A 13,877-nucleotide genomic window follows, 5' to 3' on the forward strand; every position below is an offset into this window, starting at 1 on the left:
TGAACAATTGAATATATATTAAGGCCATCTATCATGAGTGAAAATATGTCTGGTATTGTTTTGGTTGTGCACACCTGGTGTGGACGGCTCCGCTCATCAGCCCACAAAACACGTCTCCTTCGAGCCGGATTCGAACCAGCGACCTAAGGATTTCAACATCTGTCTCCTACAGTCCTCCGCTCTACCAACTGAGCTATCGAAGGTACGATGTTTCAACCACTGTACAGAGTTTTCATATATGTAAAAGCTGAGCGTTGTTTTGTTGACATGAATATGTTGAATTTCAAAATGCTTAAGTGCAACAATGTTACTCTCAAATAAAAGCCACTCCCTGCAGCTTAATCACTAAAGAGGGCATTTCTGAGCATTAAAAGACAACTTTCGGCTGGTTTCATCCTAAAACTCACCCAGCTGTTGTCCATCTGTGAGTTTGAGCCCGTGGGGAGATAAAGCACTATTTGTGTGTGTGTGTGTGTGTGTGTGTGTGTGTGTGTGTGTGTATGTATGTGTATTTGGATAACAATTTGCAAGAATGGTTCAGTGCCTAGAGGCCACCATAAACTGGCAGCGGCGCTGCAGAGCGCGCAGTGGGCGTGCGCCCGCCCCGGAGAGCTGCTGCGCGCCCCCGACTGTGTGTGTGCATGCGTGAGTGTGTGTGTATGTGTGTATGTGCCGGTGAACTGGTGGGAGAGCAGAGGACCAGTGACTGAGGCAGACAAGTGCAAGAGGCTCGGCTGAACGGGACTCCACGTCAATACACAGAGCAGTAGGTGTCTCATCCGCAGGCGACTGAAGACAGCAAGCGGAGCTTTGGCGTTGCGTATCGCCGAGGGAGGAGGTAAGGTGAGCGAAACGACTCCATTCATAATAAACACGTGTCGCGTAGCGTACAGTTTGCTGTCAGGAGTTTCTAGAGAGAGAAGCAGCCTGCCACATTGAGTTGGATGCTGTAAAGCTGCCAGTGAAATCACCGCCTCCCTTACATCTCCTTCTGGACGCACGACGGGGATTGTTTTCAAAGCTAAACCTGTAAAAACAGCGCTCTTGTCAAGACAGACCGGAGTCTGTGTTGTAGCTGGATGCCGTCGGTCGCCACAGAGAACAAGTGTATATAATGTATTGATGGACTGCCAGATCTAGGCTTGACACTGGTGAACATGCTGGGAGAAATCATTGTCGCTTATGTTGTAATTTCAGCCTTGGCAGGATGTGTCCTCAGATAGATAGATAGATAGATAGATGGATAGATCTTTAACAGTTGTTTTTTTGTCCTGTGTTGATGGAGCTTCTGCCCTCATACACAAATCCCTGGTGTTCTAAGCTGATTTGCTCCCCCTCATGTTTAATTCCCTTCATATTCATATCACAACTCTGTCTTGTTTTGACTGACCACTCAGTTTATTTAGTCTAATTTCCCTTCATCACACTCAATCTGATTATGATCCTCCCCTGAGATTCGCCAATCACATCTCCAGCCATTTATTTCCCTCTTGCCAAACACATTTTCTACCCAATCCCCTGCTTACTCCCCCTCCTCTTCCTCCTCCTCCTCCTTCTCCTCCTCCTCCTCCTCCTCTGGCTGTCTCCCCACGGTCAAAGCTTCAGTCAAGGGGGGACAACAACAGCACCCCCCTCCCCCCCCCCCCACTCCACCCTGATTCCCGCTCATCCCCAGACACTCTCACTCATACACACACACACACACACACACACACACACACACACACACACACACACACACACACACACACATGCCTCAGCTGCCCACTTTCGCTGCCTTGCTCAAACAAACGTATTAATGCTAATGACCCCTGCTTTATTGTCTGAAGCTCTTGTTCTTTCTGTTGAACACACTCGGTTGACACACTTTCTAGTAATGTTCACTCACTCCGAGCAGACTGTTGTTAATCTGTTTACCAAGATAACAATATCCCACTATCTGTGCCTTATGTCTCATTTGCATTTATTCAGAAACAGGTGATGCCACGTCCGTATGCATCCCGCGGACGTTTGCTGCTGGTCTGATTTGACAGTGCTGGAGCTGGTTGCTGCTGCAGGAGCTTTCCTGACAGGGCATTTCAGCTTCATTTGACCAATGTGGAGAATCAGGACAAGATAGTGACCTATATTGTTTTGCCGTCTTTACTTTCACCCGCCGCACAAAAGCGGCACTGGGCAAGGAGATTTGCATCACTAAAGGATTACCATGACACACGTTGGTTGGAGTTATTGTGAGAGCACCAGTCAGTCACACTACTGGTGACCTAAAACCATTGGCGGCCAGCTCAGCTCCAGGGGCTATGGGAAAAGCTTGGGTGTTGGAGGGAAAATGCCACTTATTTCAATCTGTGGGTTGGAGAAACACTCAGACTATTTTTTGCGAGAAGCGATCAACGCTCCTTCTGTAAACAGCTGGCGTCTGTGACATTGTGAACTCCGCCAACAGTAGGAGGACAAAGTGTCTCATGGGTAGAAAGAGTTGCTCTGTGTCACTTTTGATGACGTTGATGACATCATCTTTCTTAGGAGAACTGATCTGAACATCCGTTGTTTCAACCATTTATGTATCACAAAGTTCACATTTGATAATCTGCAGATGAGGTCAGAGCAGTGGGGAGTGAAAGTGACACAAGAAATGCGAGTTTTGATATTTTGATCATTGCTCCGATCAGTCTAGACAAAGTCGTTTCATCAAAGTAAGAGCTGAGACTTACTGTGGGAGCATGGCCACATTTATTGACTTTGAGTCTAGTTTCTGACTTGCAATGCAAATATTTAATCATGCAGAATGTGTGGTTTCACATTAAAAGACCATATGGTCAAATATAGGAGCTATACATCTGATTAACACATACAAAAAAGGAAAAGGTTCTATAAATTACACAAGAAATTCTCATAATTAGAATACAAGCAGTCAGATGATCAGACATGTCTTAAACAGGCCAACAGTTGGATGCTGATTAAACCTTTATACAGAGATAAAAGTGAACCGACTGACACTCTTGGAAATAATCCTTCATTGCACTGGATGTTGAGGCGGGATGTTGGCTTCCTTTGGATTTTGCAGCTGATTTAGTCTCAAGGTGATGTTGCGTGCTTGTGTCTGAACCATGGGGTTGTGCCGTTGAACCCTGTTCGCAAACAGAATGCTTTGGTGAGTTATGGGCGTGGTTTAGGTGTGACATCACCTTGACTGTTTGTTCAAAAGAACCAATGTGTCTCGTGCAGCGGTCAGCCTTGATGCTGCTGTTGGTATCGGTTATATCAAAGATGATTCGTTGGTTTTGCCTGTGATGGACGGCGATGACAGAAGTTTCATTCAATCATCTTCTACCACTAAGTTTTTTTTTGGGGGGGGGGGGTGTTGGTTAAAATCTGCCTTCTTCCACAGTGCACACAACTTCCCTGACGGTTCTGTGAAACCGAGCCTTAGTTTACTTCTTCAAAAAGCTGACAAGGAATCTGACATCTACTTTTTTTCCTTGTCTGATGTCGTTTTAGTGGCATTCCCATGTTCCGTGATTCATTTGTCACTGCAGTCTTGTTTTAACTACTACTACTAACTTAAAGCCAACTAAAAGAGGCATGTGCTGAAATAAAGTGGAATGATCGTTGGAAAAAAAAAAGAGTGCTGCAATAATTCCAGTTTCATTCAATATTTCAGAGGCGCAATTCACTGACGTGGTATCATAGGTCACTCCAGCTGATTGACTGGATGATTGAGGGCATTCTAGGGACACGTGTACTGGCCCTGGGTGGAGACAATCCAGCAGCCGCTGAATAGAGGTGCTTTGCTGCTCAGCTGTGATGGGGTTTAATCTCCGGGGACTGATGAGGCCCATGCCTATCCATTAGTGTCACCGCCATTTGGGTGTTTCTTCCCAGTGGGCCAGTCACACACGGCAGCAGCAGAGCATGCTGTCGTCGCCTGGGCCTCCTTGTTACAAGCGTGTTCGTCTCATTTTGGGACTGATGAGTGTCTCATTAGAGGACCGCAGAGGGATCGGTGTACCCCAGAGTCACGGGTGCCTGAGCATTTGCCTTGACTGTAGTTTGGATGAGTGAATGCACAGAAGTCACTCATACATACACACGTAGATGTTTCACTTTTTCTCTGTGAATGGGGCCTGAATGGTCACACGCTGGTGAGCGCAATCAGAGTTACACACTCAGTTAGGCAGCAGGTCTAATGGGGATTGACATGTTTCCTGCGAATCCCCTTCCACACATCTGCAACTGTGTTTTGTTGACATACTAGACCTGTATCAACAGGAGAAGAAGATGACGGACGACTCATAAAACTGGATATTAGGTGATTTATGGCTCTCATCGCTAGACTCTGACTGGTTTTCCAAGCAATTAGATAAAGAGATGTGCAGTTACTTTGCCATTTTCTCCTCTCTCCAGGAAACAGAACTTCATTATGATCATGAGGATTACTCAGTTGAGTAATCAATTAGCCAATGTACAGAAAACTAATAGCCGCTTTTTGCTGATCTAATCATACTCTAAGTCATGTATCATAAAGAATGGCCGACAATGTTTTTGTCTGCCTCTTAAAATTGAGTTTTTTTCTTTTTATATTGTTGCTTTTATTTGTGGGACTGGAAAAACAAGTTATTGGTATTTTCAGCTTGGCTGTTTTATCTGCAGTTGCTGGACATTCAGAGCTCTAGTTCAAATGTAAACAGGTGTTTTAAAACATAGCTTTTAGTTTGGGTTTTTTTAGGTCACTGAAAAGGAAACTGACCTCTTGGGGAACGCTTTCCTGGATGAAAATGTTTCAGTGTTGACGTCTAGACAGGCAGAAACAAACAGAAAAGATGGCACCAACTTCTGCTGCCCAGATAAGGTCTTATTGGTTGTAACCTGTCCTTCTCTGATTCGACACCCTGTTATTCAGCCCCCTCTCTATTGGAAAACCTGTGGTTAACACAACAGGGATAATGAATACAAAGTGTTGCTGATCTTGTCATCCATGCGAGCGTTTAGATCCATGCACCATTCAACAGCGGCGCACACATTTTACCATTACATGCATGTCAACTGTGTTAGTGTGGGCATATTATTTTCAGAGAAAGTTCTAAATCACTTGTTCAGTCATTTTTTATCTTTGTCTATTGTAAAATAAAAGATGTATGCGTGTGGATGGCGGGCAAATCAGTGTTTGTCAATATAGGTCCTGACCAAATGTGGTGATATCACTGGTCGTGGCTTCAGATAGGCGGTCCTACATCACACTGGGGGCGGGGGGGTTCAAAGATGACCAGTGTGGTCTTGTGACTAAAGATGGCTTGTGACAAATTTGACAGCGTATGAAATTATAAACTGATCATCTCACAGTGTCAGCTGCTGTCATATATGGCTCCCAACCAATAGAAATGCAGCATGAAATGACGCACTGATCAGAGTGACAGGCGCTACTTGTATGCCAGCCTTGTGCATGCTAGCAAACACTTAACTCATCCTCTTTTTGCTAATTTAGGATTCCAAGTTGACCTTCTCAAAGCCTCAAGTGCTTTCAATTACTGCTCTGTTTTATAGATTTTTCCCATTCACATAACAACCACTTTTCCAAGGGCTCCTTTCGTCGTTATTTGTCATCACCTTTGATAACGCTGGTGGTGACGCCGCATATTGACCTCAAAATCATTCAGTAGATGTCTCAGCGTCATCACATTGATGGTTGTGCCCCAAATTATCAGAGCTGTGTTGCAGTGGACTGCAACAATGTCACAGTCTGTGTGAGGTATTGGACGCTGATGACCCGGCTGATTCAAATGAATGGGCTCTCATTATGGTTTGTCAGAGCTGGACGGAGACCCACGCATTTGAATCAGGTGTGGTGGAGCACAGAGACGTCAAAATCATCCCATGGACTGCTGTCGAGTAACACTGGACTAGACAATTCATAAATCAAAAATGTGAAAACCACCACTGACGCACTGTATTAATGAAGAATGAGGAAAAATATTTCTTGCTGGCCTTGTGCTGTAAACCGTAGATGAGGTACATATTAAAGGTAAAGCGTAGGAATGTAACAAATGATTCCGTTTAGATCAGAAGCGCCACTGCATCATTGAATGATGTGACTCATAGGCTGTAGCCTTCAGTCACCGGAATCCCTGCGGGAGGTTATGGCGAAGTGTCACACTCCTCTTCTATTATCGAAACATTTAATGACGGCATGTCTTCAAGAAGAATGGTGTAAGAGAACAGTTCAAGAGAGTTGTGGAATCCATGCATCGATGCTTTGATGACCCTCGATGTTGGTCTTCCTTTAGATGTCTTAACTGGAAATGACTCCTGCCATTCAAGAGGTTCCGACAGTAGTGTTTGCTTTTTGACAGTAGGTGGTGCGGACATGAGTGGTAGTCAGTGCAGCTGCCGTGGACGACCCATTGTGACTGAATCATTACAACAGAGCTTTACACCAAGGCAATCATCAAGCTCAATCACTCAAGGGTGCCCGGGGAACGCTATTATCACCCTTGTCAGGTTATTACACCCCTTAGTGAGAACAAAGCATTAGTGATGCTCTTTTCTGTCTAAACCAACTGCCGGGGACAGACAGAAGCTCCCTTTTGAAGTGGAGATAATGGAAGGTACTGTTGTGGGTTTAACGTTCCCTCCCTGCCCCTGGTAGAAAACCTCAAAGGTTAGCTCTACACCATGAGATCTCACTTGCTGTCAACCTTGAGTGTAGGACCTTGATATTGACATATGAAGATGAGACGTAAGATGTGTGCTCAGAGTCTGATGCTTTGCTGCGTTGCCACCCACTAAACGAAATGGAGGGAGGGAAAGGGAAAGTGGGAGGGTTTAGAAGCTTTTAGGGTTGCAGGGGGGAGGAGGAGGAGGAGGGGTGGATCATGTACCTCAGTTGACGCTGAGAAGGAGCACAGTGAACAAAGGGGGCCTGTTTTTCTATGTCTCAACTGGCACGGTGGCTGTTCTCGCCTCTTTCTTGCCGTGTAGGGGGGTGATGCGGGGTGAGGCCTGAAGAGATCCACAATATCAACACGGTGGTTGGAGCCTCTGTTTGAACACACTGTTGTTCCTGCTGAAGTGGGATGGAGAGGCAGCCTGTGCTCCCAACCACTCCGGGCCCCCTGAAGCTCTGGCCAACTTTGGATGGGCAACAGATGTTTGAGAGGTAGTTGATGGTTCAACACATAACAAGGACCACTGCATCCCTTCTTGTTGAGCAAGAGGTAGGGAGCGCTTCACTGGTGGGGTGTCTGCTCGCCAAAACTATGAAGAATTCAGGAAGACTGTGTGCTTGAATGCTTTCTAGTCAGTTCTCAAGCTCCCATCTTCCTCCTATTTGCATAGAGCTTAAGAAAAACTCAGCTGCACATCCCACTCTCTGTTGGCACAGTGATGCAGCCCACTTGTGTTGTCTAATAGCTCAGCAAATACATCCCCACAGCTTTATTCTGATTATAACGGTGGAGATTTAAGGAGTGGGCCCTGCCAAGAAATCCGCCCAAGCCTCCACACTCCTTCCAGCCTGTTGTTGAATATTACATCCTTTAAACTTGTAGAAGTGGGGGTTTTATGCGATAAGCGGAGCGAAGGCGTAGATTATCTTGGACGCCCCAGAACATGATGCAATGGTGATTGAATCAACAGGAACGGGGGAGACACTCGTGAATAAAGTCAACACAGAATCACAAAAGTGGTTTTGCCATGGTTCAGAAGGCTTGCTGACCTCAAGGTCTTATTTAGGCCAGGCCTTCTACTTCTAATACCCTTACTCTCCGCTGCAACCTACACCCCCCTCCCATGACCCATCCCAGGGTAAGACACCATGTTAGCAGCTCAGCAGCCATAGCTGAAGGGCCCTTAATCCAAGTGGGATGACAGCTTGGCTCTAGATGCTGTTTCTGGGGTGGTGAGACCAATGAGCTTTTCTTTCCCTCTTTTTCATCCCCTAAACACCCCCCCCCCCTCCCAAACACCACCACATGAATGCTGGGAAAAAAAAAAAATCTCCAGGGGTAAACAAAGGAATGGGAATCTCAGATTGTCGCAGTGTGGATCTGAGATTCCTTCATTCAGCAGAAGATAAATGTGAATGTCCCGTGAGATATCAAAAGCACAAAATACAAAGCAGATTCAGGCTGTTTTTGTTTTTATTGTCCTGGTGCCACGCGTTGTGTAAAAAACATAATCTATACCCAGATTATCTTTGTCCAGGCTCCAGAATGATTAGGGAAGATTGAGGTCAGAAAACCATTAAAATCATAAATGTGGTGCTACTGTCAGTCCAGACAGTTGCTCCTCTTTCCTTCACACCATTCAACTGAGCCATCCAGACATCACTAGTGGAAGAAGTTCAACTGGCCCTGATGATCCAGCTCCATTGATACAACAAGGAGCATCAGATACTTTGCCAGCAGACTGGCACTCCCCACTATGCAGCCTTGGCAAATTCCCGTGTTCAGGGATAGTCACGCTGCCACGCAGATGTGTAGATAACACAAAGTCAGAGCAGAAGCCGTAGTAAACATTTCTCCCCCAACCGAGCGTTTATAATCTTTAGTTGATGGACATAAAATGAATCTATTTTTGATCATTAATCACTTGAGCTTTTCATCATGAAAAAATGCCAAATGGTTGCTGGTTCCAACTTATACGGTAACTCGGTCGAGATGTGTCAGTTTTATTATAATAAACCAATATATGATGCTAGCGGACACAAAAAGGTTCCCAAGAACTCTATGACCTGTCCCTCACGCAGGAGGAACAACTGGGGTTTGAATTTTAAGGCTTTTCTTTGTTTTTAATGCAATGTCAAAACATAACCTTGTGCTTTGGGGAAATGTAAGAAAAAAAATTGGTGAAAATTTAAATTCATAATAAATCGTGAACATGATCATTGGCCTTGCAGGGGAAAAGCCGTTGCTGATTTTTGAATTTGTGCAGCTTACAATATTCCAAAATCAGCATTTTGATGATCGAGTCCGGACGTGTTTTGTTTTTTTTAAAAAAAGGATTGCTAATTAAAGCAATTTTTTGTCTTGAAAGAAAACAGAAAATGAAACAGTAACTACTGAAGTAAGTTTACTTTATACCTTATTTAAGTAATTCTGCTGGGAGCTTCATTCGATAGTATTGATAAATTCTCATGTATTTCAACATATTTCAACAGCAGTTGTGGGTGTTACTCTGAATATTTCATTGTCACTGTAAAAGTACTTTGGTTCTGCATCTCGATTATCTGACCTGCAGTCGACCCCTGTAGTCCTTTTTTTAATTTTTTTTTTTTTTTTTTACTGTATCGGGTGAGTGAGGCATCCTTTCTCTCTAATTGCCAGTGTATTTAGTGGCACACCAAATAGATTTTATCTCTCTAATGGTCCTCTTTCACATCAAGGACATTTATTTTTCAACCGCGACGAGGAGAAAATTGCAAGTGAATTTGATTTGTGTTCAGAAACTGAAGAGAAACCACCATGAAGTTGACACTGGTCAGGCTGTGCGCCAGAGCAATTTAGGATCAAACGCCATGGAATAGCAATCAGTATAATCTCCTCTTGGTCAGTTGGTTGCTAACTTCTCTGAGTTAGGCATCTTTAGAAGCTGGAAGAATGCAATTGTCACAGAGATAATTCTTTGCCGTGGGCCAGAGCTGAGGAAGGGAGGATGGACAAATGGCAACTTCATTTATCAGTGTTTCCTCTGAGGCTGGCTGGCCTGATAACCCAATCAAATGTCGAGTGTGGCTGAGAGCTGTCTGGGCCAACACTGGGCTTTTTCAGCCCTCTGTTTGTCTCAGTCTATGTGGAAATATCAATGAGTCTTTGTCAGTGTGCCATGGTTTATAGCCAAAGTCCTACAGTGCAGTTTCAAAGAACCACAAATGAAAATCTTCATACCTCCTGAATTATTTTTAGTGACTGAAATGGTCTTTTCCCTGTATTTTCTTTTCTTTACAATGATCTAATTGTGTGTAGAAATGTATAGAAAATGGAGAGAAATGGTCATTTTCCTGTATTTTATTTTCGATACATTTCTACACACAATTACACCATTGTCTATTTAAATCTTGGCAGTGAATGGTGTTCCTTATATTGGTTTTGGATGGTATTGTGCTGGCAGAGATTCAAAAGGCTCATCTGAAGCTGACCTAATGCTCGGTTCTTCAAGGTTGGCTGGTTTAGGGCTTCTCGGGCACAATGACCACATCTCTACATGAGTGGAGCCATGCTGGACATTTTACTCAAAGGGGTTACTGCATGACAGAGGGAGCACGCCTCCACGGATCCTGGGAGAACAAAATAGGGCTTTCTTTTTTCTTTTTTTTTAAACTCCCTGGCCATTTGTGATGTGTCACTGAGGTGGAGTTCATATTGCTCAACGTCTTGATTGCTGCTGAAATGTCAAGAATCTGTAGACGCCTCCACCTTAAATCCATGGGCCATTCTTCACGCCTATACTTTCACGACTGTGATTCAATGATAGCTTAATTTCTTGATATACTCAGGTGCTGTAGTTCTTTGGTTACTTCCATATACCTTGTAAATACATCCTGTTAGTTCTCCAAATCAAACCTCAATGTGCATCTGAGGCTTCAACATACTTAAGTAAAAATCGCAGTCCTCGCTGATTAAATGATAGTGATTGAAATTATTGTTCCATTAAACCAGTCTTTCAGATCATGATAAGCAACATGCCTATGGAATTATCAAAGCCTGATTTATAATCTCCGCTTGTAGCCATGTGATTTAAATAAAGGAGCAGTCTCTGCCCCAAGAGCAGATTATGCACTGATCTCCACCACGGGCGCCTCTCTGTTTTAGCAGCTCTCTGTTCCTCATATTAATTCCTTTTCTTTCTTACCTTCTTCTCTGTGCATCACAGTATATTTTATATCTGCATTCACTTAGGTCTACTCTTGAAGAACTGACACTGTCTTGTACCAGTTTTTATCCTGGATTTTACCAACAGGATCATCTTGCACGCTTGTTTGGAAATTCACAGTTAGCCTAGTTATAACGATAGTGTTTACAAGGGAAATTAGCAGTTATTTAAGCCTACTGCTAGGTGCAAGTGTTGCTAGCAGCATTAACTGTGGATATCCCAGGCTCTGTTTCCCTGCTAACCCACTTAATTCCATCACTTTGAGCTCAGTCTACTTCCTGTTCTCATCTTTATTAATACCAAATCACCAAGTTTAAGTCCTAGTTCTTTGGTAGCCCCAATGACCAACACTTAGCTAAACATATTAAAAAAATAGCCTTAAAGATTACAAATGCAATGCAGCAACTTAAGATAAAATGACCAAATAATTATGGATATTTCTTCCATCAAGTTTCCTCATTGTACACTGAATGAATTCAGCAAATTTTTTAACGTGTATTTGCAGAGGTATGTATATGCACTATAACTAAAGCTAAGTCACACCTGCATCTGGAAATTAAGTACATATTTTGCCATCAAAATTCTATTCTTTGAAAATATGTTAGCATTTCTGTGGTGTAGGTATAAGCAGAGTTGCCTTGCACTGACAAGGCTTTGGGCTACCTGTAGCTTTGCTACCTTGAGAAGACCGCCCAGGTGTGACTCAGACAGATTCAGTTCCACGAGGCACTGTTACTGTTGGAGAGATAAGCTCGCCAGAAAAGGCAAGACTTCAATGTTTGGTAATCAGATGGGGCACATTTCTACTCTACAACCAAACCCACCTCCATTGACACTTGAGGATCAGCTCTACTGAGTCAGTTTTTAACATGCCTGGACTACCTTCCTTTCCTGCGCTCAACTACAATTTCCAGCTCCAATACTGAACCCAAGAGTTTTTGTTTATACCAAGTTCTCCATGGTGTAAAACTTTTGACACACTAGCTTCCACATGCAATTTACAGATTTCCTTGGTTGCTACACTGCCTGTAAACACAGGCGTTGATCATTGATACGTTGCCTAATCACACCAGAATAAGGCAACTACACGGATGTCGGACTGATTGGATTCTCCACGGTCATTGGCAGTTGAAAAAAAAAAAATCTAATTACGCCTTCGGCATCCCAAAGCAAACTCCCCAGGATTACTCTGGCCCTGCACCCAAAACCCAACCCTGGGAGAGAGTGATAACTCCACTCCCCTAATCTGGAGCTGGGGCTGGCTAAAGGGAGTTGATGATGAAGTGCATGTTAACTGAACCTACCAGTGCAAGAATGAAGGTCATCGCAGGATCAGTAGTATTTCAGGTCACAATATCCTGGAAGATGACAAACTAATCAGGTAAAATTACATTAAAATCAGACATCACAGTTTGAGGGTTGAAAAAGCAACAGTACCATCAGTGTGTTTTGGGGAGATAATGATAGAAAAACTGATTTCATGCAGTTTCATCCGTATCGTTCACAATCCCCTGCGCTTTGAAGTCAAATTAGAACTGTGTCTGTTTGGCTGGGAATGACTGATTAGAGAAACATGCTTTGAAAGAGCATTTAAACCCACCTCCTCCACCACCATAAAAAAACCCCAACAAAAAACCTGAGAACATAAACCCAGTAAAGTATCTTCCCTTTTGTTCCAACTTTAGGATGTGGGTTGCCTGTACGCTGTGATAAAGGATTTGTTTTTTTACTTAAGTCTTTTGTTTGATGGTCCGTTGAGTGAAAGTACTTGTTTACTGTGGTCATTTATGGAGAGAATAAGCCACAACAGGAGACCACTATTGATGAGGATTGTCTGAAGGAAGCAGGGATGAAATGAGGATGAAAAGGGTGAGGGGTCAGGACTGGGTCAGAGCCGAAGACCAGGACACGCTTTACCTCTCACCAGGACGCAGCCAAGTTTGAAATATGGCTCCTGTCCTTTGATTTTGGGAACAATGCACCTGCTGGAGGCCTGTGGATACGTCCTCTCCATGTGTCCTTCCCCGTGTCTCTGAGGTATCCTGTACCCATTTGATTAAGGGTTCTGTTATTTCATTGTCCTTCTTAAGAATGACTTTACATGGACTGTAGCTTTTGCTCTTCTCTCCAATGAAACATATTTGTGGGAGCTCTTTTCTTAGCTTTTCATGCTATCTGAACTGTGAGTTGCTTTCCAAGTTTAGCATTAAAACAAACAAAACAGCCAGAGCGAGAGCTGTTGGCCTCAAAACAAAACCCCTCAAATTTGCTTCACTCTGCCTGTTTATCTAAGCTGTGATTCAGCCGAAATGGGACTTTGGATATGAATTTCGAGTGGAAGCTCAGCTTTGGCAGCAGTGGCAGGGACACGTCCTTGACAGCACTGTTGAGTTAATTCCATCCAAATGGCTGGTTTAAAGAAAGCAAAGAGAAGTCTGAATAAAACCTGCCTCTGATCTAATAGTGCACTATGACGGAGGTCCATTTTACCCGCAGTGTCCTCTGAAACCATCCTTTTTATCCCTGTGACTTATATTGTGTGGAATTGAAGCATAATGGAGAAGGTGGCTACAGAGAACCCACCCAGGACAGCTCATCATAGCATTTGAGTTTGATTGACACGCCACTTCTTTTTTCACATCAGACATGGTAAAATAGTATAAAAGTGGCTCTTTTACATAACATTGGACAACTGCATGCCTAACCTCCTCCATTCTCCACTGAGCCTCAATGGAGCAACCTCAAAATATCTGTGTTTTGTAATGCTAAATTTAGCAGAATTTCTGGTATGTGCTTGATATGGTAATATAGGGCAGTCAAATTTTGTTGGAGTGTTCTGTTTTAATTTGAATATTTTCCAGAAATTTCCCTCCGGAATAAACATTAGAATAGGGTAGTGCTGTTGCAGACACCATGAGAAAAACAGAACAATGACATATAGGTTCACCTGTTGTTGAAGACATCGACGGATATATTATTAAGATGGAACAGAAAATGCTTTATGAACA

General features: G+C 43.5%; 1 protein-coding gene and 1 non-coding gene across 15 annotated transcripts in view; one reads left to right on the forward strand and one right to left on the reverse strand.

The window, feature by feature from the left end:
* Positions 1-115: 115 nt before the first annotated feature.
* Positions 116-203, reverse strand: trnay-gua (transfer RNA tyrosine (anticodon GUA)). Its single transcript is given in 2 exon segments — positions 116-151; positions 167-203. It is a non-coding gene; the product is annotated as a tRNA-Tyr (tRNA).
* Positions 204-606: 403 nt separating this feature from the next.
* The window catches only part of LOC147259158 (neuronal cell adhesion molecule-like), a 76,143-nt gene continuing 62,872 nt past the window's right edge, over positions 607-13,877 (forward strand). For 8 of the 14 annotated variants that reach the window (XM_086209433.1, XM_086209438.1, XM_086209441.1 and 5 more), the window contains exon 1: positions 608-843. The gene's annotated coding sequence lies outside the window, so the exon portion shown is untranslated. Of the gene's footprint in view, positions 844-13,877 lie in introns of all 14 variants that reach the window. The other 6 variants (XM_086209427.1, XM_086209435.1, XM_086209440.1 and 3 more) reach the window with 2 other exon arrangements.

The sequence above is a fragment of the Aulostomus chinensis genome, chromosome 7, assembly GCF_037954235.1.
Source record: "Aulostomus chinensis isolate RoL2024-O1b breed Wild chromosome 7, RoL_Achi_v1.0, whole genome shotgun sequence".
Taxonomy (NCBI): domain Eukaryota; kingdom Metazoa; phylum Chordata; class Actinopteri; order Syngnathiformes; family Aulostomidae; genus Aulostomus; species Aulostomus chinensis.